Source organism: Crocuta crocuta, unplaced genomic scaffold (assembly GCF_008692635.1).
Source record: "Crocuta crocuta isolate KB4526 unplaced genomic scaffold, BGI_CrCroc_1.0 scaffold176, whole genome shotgun sequence".
In the NCBI taxonomy this organism is placed as follows: Eukaryota; Metazoa; Chordata; class Mammalia; order Carnivora; family Hyaenidae; genus Crocuta; species Crocuta crocuta.
In genome coordinates this window covers 9,352,908-9,358,907 of record NW_027531905.1, presented here as the reverse complement: position 1 = coordinate 9,358,907, position 6,000 = coordinate 9,352,908, and the positions used below count along the sequence as shown (strand labels likewise).

Genomic DNA, 6,000 nt, shown 5'->3' with positions numbered 1-6,000 from the left:
GCTCTTTTCTCCTACCCCCCCCCCCACCATCTCCATCCTCCCTCCACAAACAAAAACAGCTCCCTGCCCTCCGCAGCTTTTCTCTCCCCCAGTTCACTCTCGGCGCTGCGGACCTGCCCAGTTCTGGGGTTCAGGTTGTGCAGATTGTTGTGTTTTTCCTCAAATCAGTTTTCTAGGTGTGTAAGACGGTTTAGTGTTGATCTGGCTGTATTTCAGGGAAGAAAGACATAAAAAAACTTCCGTGCTATTCTGCCATCTTGGCCCCTCCTTCCTCAGTGTTATATTTTCAAGCCAGTAAAGTATTATATTTTTGTTCTTAGTGATCTTGCAAAGCTTTTGTTAAATCTGTTCACACACTTTTTTTAAGTGATGGGTTTTAAATGATATTTTAAAAAGTTATATATTCTCAATGTCTGTTCCTGGTATATAAAAGTGCAATTGACTTTTAAATATTGATTAATATTAATTAATCAGCTACCTTGTAAAAAAATCTTTTAGTAATTCTAATACTTTATATAATCTTTTGACTTTTTTTAGGGTTTACATATTTTTAATTTTTTAAAATTATTTATTTTTTTACAAATAGTTTATTGTCAAGTTGGTTTCCATATAACACCCAGTGCTCATCCCCACAAGTGCCCCCCTCTGTGCCCATCCCCCGACTTTTCTAGATATATAATCATATCTTTTATGAATAATGATGGCTGTTCATTTTTTCTTTCCAGTTCTTATGCTTTTGACTTTTTTCTTTCTTATTTTACTGATTCACAGAACCTGTAAAATGTGAACAGAAGTGGTGGTATCAACCATTTTTGGTCCTATTTCTAATTTTAAACTTCATGCTTTAAAATTTTCACCATTATGTTGATGTTTACTGTAAGTTTCATTTGGTTGTGGGGGGACAGATGTTTTAGTTTGTTAGCAAATTTGAAATTTATTTTTTAGGCAAATTATGACTTTCCATGCAGTTTTGAAACAATGAATTTGAACCTCAGAGTTTCTTTTTAATGGTGATAAAATTTCTTAAAGGAAGACCTCTTTTTCTTATACTTGTACTTTTAGCCACCCCCTAAGCACCCACTCCCCACTGCCACCATTGCTTCCAGCCTAATATTGCATAAGAACTGAACAAACACCCATCAGTTAATACCAAGAATGTGTATGTTTCTAGTCCTGGGAGTTGATGGTCCAATTTTGCATGAGAAACTTTTACCAATCTGCTTTATTCTTGTTCATCCTAAAGCAGATGTGTTATTTGAGCCAAAGTGTAGATGTCTGTTTGCTTGTCTTAACCTATCGCACAGAGCAATTCCCACCCACCCCCAAAGGGAGGGGGATGAAATTTTAGTTCTTTTGGTAATTCAGAATTTCTGTGGGTTCCTTGTAGCATTCTTTTCTAAATAAAATCGTTAACGTCCAACAGTGACCACAGGTTAGAGTCAAGGTATCTAAATTGAGACAAATAACTAGTATGGGGGAAACTGGAAATATGACTCTTTTGAACTTTTAGACCTGGTGACAAGCATAAATTCTTTCTCTTTTTCTAGGCCTCCAAATTAATCAGGTGTTGAGTAAATAATGCAACATCCCAATCTGCTCTGAATGTAGTGCCATTAATTTTCCTAGCTCATGGATCTGCAAGTTTGCTGGGACATATCTAATTCAGGATGCTCATTGGTTGGCTTTGGTTTTAGGCTTCAGGTTGAGTTTAGGCTTGTTCCATATGTTTTTTAATTCTCCTTGAACCAGCAGTGAGTTCAAGAATGTAAGATGTCAAGTCGAATCATACAAACACACATAATCCCTCTACTTGTGTTATCTGTGCTAACAACAAATTAGTCAAAGCAAGTCACCTGGCCAAGCCCAATATCAGTGTGGGGATGGGGTGGAAAATTATAGTTTCCCCACTACAGTGCATTGTAAGTTTCCATAGCAGAGGGGGGGAGAGAGTGAAGACCCAAGAACAATCGTCAAGGGACACCTGGGTGGCTCAGTTGGTTAAACCTCCAACTTGGTTTCAGCTCAAGTCATGATCCCATGGTTTGTGGGGTTGAGCCCTGCTTCAGGCTCTGCGATGACCGTGTGGAGCCTGCTTGGGATTCTCTCTCTCTCCCTTTCTTCTCCCTGCCACCCTGCCATCAAGAATAAACTAATTTAAAAAAAAGAACAATAGTAAAATCTACTGCAGCCTTTCAAATGATTAAATGGAATAATGTATGAAGTGCTTGAAATGCAGTGAATGCTTGTTAGGACTGCCTATTGTTATTGTTTTTTGTAACATAAAAATTAAACTAGTTGATCTTTAGAATCCTTGGTATATCTAAATTTTTATAATTTTGCTTTTCAGTTTACCATTTAAGTTTCTTCTTTTCTTCCCCATTGTTCCTCTGTTCCTTTTCTATTATGATATAAATAATAGCTTCAGTGTATGTTTCCAGGTTTTGGCTTTAATTAATAAGTGTCTTTGGTATCCTTATGATTATAGTCTTATAATGTTTGATACTCTCAGAATCTTTATCTGCTCTGAAATTCAGTGCTGTGCCTGGTTGAAGAAACATTGGTTGTTTATTTACTCTTTCTGTGTCTGCACTGGTTGAATGTTATCTTGTGCAGATAACTGCTTTTGATTCAAAGAGGAAACATGATTTCAGACCTAATTACTACAGAAGTAATTGCTCCTTGGCAAATGGGACCTGCCAGTCTGCCCAGACTTCAGATGTCAAAGAGCCAATTGAATGCAGGGCATGTTCAGATTCTCTAATGGAAATCCATTGCCCTTCTTGGTTTGGCAGTCTGAAGGACTAGGATTTTAGCCACCCAGTTACAAAACGGGACTCTTGAAGTCCTCTTTCATCTGAGTCCCGAAGACAATAGAAACATTGCATGCCAAGTATGGGTGCAAGGTCACTTAAATCATTTTGAGAAGATGGTAGCTATGAACTGATTTTACAGAGCATCCACCTCTAATTTACGAAGGAAGTTGGAGAGATCAAGAGGAGGCGGTTGGAGACATGAGAGGATTTTTTTAGAGAGAGTTTTTAGGATGCTGCTCATTCCCTTCCATCATTCAGACTGAACGAAAGGCTTCTTCTGTACCTCAACTCAAGCGAAATAGGGTTCAGAGGGTAAAGTGGAGATCCTGATATTGTTCTCTACTGTTTGGGGGATACAGTTGACTGGTATCGGAGACAGGCTTGAAGAACCTAAAAGTAGGATGCTCTGGCTAGAGCTTCCGGCCTTGATGGTGGGACAGGGACTGACATATGAGTGTTTTCCATGCGTTAAAGGTTGGCCACACGTGAGAAGGAAAGCTGGCCTCAAACTGCCTTAGATGCTGCCCAGGTGCCTTGGGCTTGAGACGGCAGGGGGAGCTTGTCCAAGAAAGGCTGCAGGCATGTGGTGGAAGTCAGGGGCTGAAGGGAGGAATGAACCTGAGCAAATGGATCCTCTTAGTCTTTCAGGTAAGTGGTCTCAGTGAGGGCAGGGGTCTCCAAAGACACTTTCCTTACACCTCAAGGGTGAGAGTCAGCTTTATAAATCAGCCAACCAGAAGGATTCAGGGTCAAATTGCATCAGTTTAGGTCAGGCAAGCCATTCCTCTGTATCCTTACCTTTTCCCCTTCCCTCTCCTGACTCCAGTCCCACCTTCAGTCTTTCATGGAGAAGGGGAAGCCCACAGAGTGGGGGAGGGAGAGGGGGGAGCAAGAAAGGAAATTGAGAAAAAGTTGAATGTGCAGGCCCAAGCTGGGAGTGTAGGTTGAAATTGGGAAGGAGGAAAATTTTCACTTTAAGCCCTGTAGTTTTGACTTGATTTTTAACTATAAAATGAGACTTTTCCAGACAAAATGACTTTGTTATCTGAGAATGCCTGGAAAAACCAGTTTCATCTTCCTAGAATTTCTTATAGGAGGAAGGGAAGAATCAGCTCCATGGAATGAATCAAAACCAAGGGCAGTAGTGAAGAAGACGGTGGTTTTATGAGTCAAATCTACTAGTTCTGTATGTCCACACTGTCAGAAAGGAAGTTTTTTTCCTCCAGTCAGTTCCCTGACTTGTCATTCCAAAGAGCATTGGTTCTCAAGTTGGGGATCACGGTCACCCTGGATACTATACCTTCTTTTCATTGAGGGGCATAGAAGAAATTGGGGGGTGGGAGCAGAGGATGTCTGTAAACTGACATGCTACTCAGTTGATGACTTCCCTGTTCAGCACCCTCACTTGAAAATTTTTCCTATAGGTAGACCTGAGACTCTTCTAAATGATTCTCCACTGTGACTGTCAGAATCACCTGGAAAGACTTTTAAAACTTCAGATGCCTGTGCTTCACTGTGGACCCACTGTGGGGACTTAGGAGGCATCTTACAAATCTTTCAGGTGATTGTGTTTCTTTGAGCTATAAGGTCTGACGTTTGGGAGGATGGATGAGATATTTTGAGAGCACTGGAATATGTAATGAATTTATTGCTCTAAAAAGACAAGATATTCTGGTGAAAGGGCTTCATGTTTCAGGGTTTCTGCTGTTTTCTTTCTCTTCACCTCTCAACATTTAGATTGCTATTTCAAGCCACTGGGTAGAGGTTAGAGTGTTTATGGTGTTGGTCTTTTTCCGCTATATTGGAATATTACTTCTATTCTAGTGGCTTCTTGGCCATCTGGTAATTCTGTTGATGGGAACAAAAATGGAAAACAGAGGGCACTATTAGCCCACAACTCCAAAACATAGCAGTTGTCTGATTTTTCACCAATCCTGCCGAAACTAGGCCAATGACAATATTGTTTCTAACCCACATGCCTCCCTAAGGCCAATTTGGAAACCCAACTCTTGTGGCAGAACAAGTCTGTCACTGATGGAAAAGGATCAATGGGTTAAAAAATAAAGATTGGGTCCAGGAGTTTTGCCAGCAGCAAGAAATGTGCTACATTAGTAGGGCTGGTTACAGGATAATGATAATTCTAATTTTCTTTGTCTTTTGTGCCATTGTTGCATAAGGACCAAATGAAATGATATGCACTGCTTTATTAGCATTCTTTTAGCCAGTATACTAATTCTCTTTCCTGACAAATATCTGTGAGGAGGGGTGTTATATGAGGTAGCCTGATTTATGGCTACCGCACTTTGCAAGTCATATGCTCATGTTAGGACAGCACAAATAGAGGAATATTTTAAGTGCCAAAAATATGAAATGTTAAACTTTATTTCTGAGTGATTTTATTTTTGTTCTTGATTTAGAAACATTAATATATTTTCTTGACAACTGAACAGTGAGAGAGATGTTTTGGCTGGTGTAAATACCTATAGGCTGAAGGGGAGTGAATCTATCAACTTACTAAGTTTTGAGTGTATTATTGAGTTGAAGACATTTTACACAAGGCACCCTCTTTACGTAATTAAACACTGAAGGATGGTAGGATTGGGGAATGGCATTTTATTATTCTTAGCTTGAAGAGATGAGGATTAGTTTGTTTGAGTAGTGAGTCAGGAAGAGAATGGATAATTTTTCTCAAATGACTGAAGAGAGATCCTAGGGATGAATTTTGTGATGCTCCAATGGTACTGAGAGCCTCTCCCTCAATCCCGGTATTGAATTAGTCACTGAGTCCTGATGATGATCTTATTTCCTTCTGTCTCAAATCTATTGGTTCTTCTGCAAATTATATTTCCAGATAATTTTTGTAATTTATTTTTTAAATTTATTTCTGGGAGAGAGAGAGAGAGAGAGAGAGAGAGAGAGACAGCGTGAGCAGGGGAGGGTCAGAGAGAGAGGGAGTCACAGACTGAAACAGGCTCCAGGCTCCGAGCTGGCAGTCAGCACAGAGCCCGACGCGGGGCTCGAACCCACGAAGCGCGAGATCATGACCTAAGCGAAAGTCGGACGCTTAACCGACTAAGCCACCCAGGCGCCCTGTAGACATATTTCCTATTTCTGGAACAGGGAGAGGGTAGGAGAAAGAAACAGGAAGAAATTTACAAGCCCTTTATAGGTCTCCTGTCTATTCTTT

General features: G+C 40.2%; 1 protein-coding gene across 1 annotated transcript in view; it reads left to right on the top strand.

The window, feature by feature from the left end:
- Window positions 1-6,000, top strand: part of LOC144240248 (uncharacterized) — a 315,206-nt gene that overhangs the window by 562 nt on the left and 308,644 nt on the right. The window lies entirely within an intron of this gene.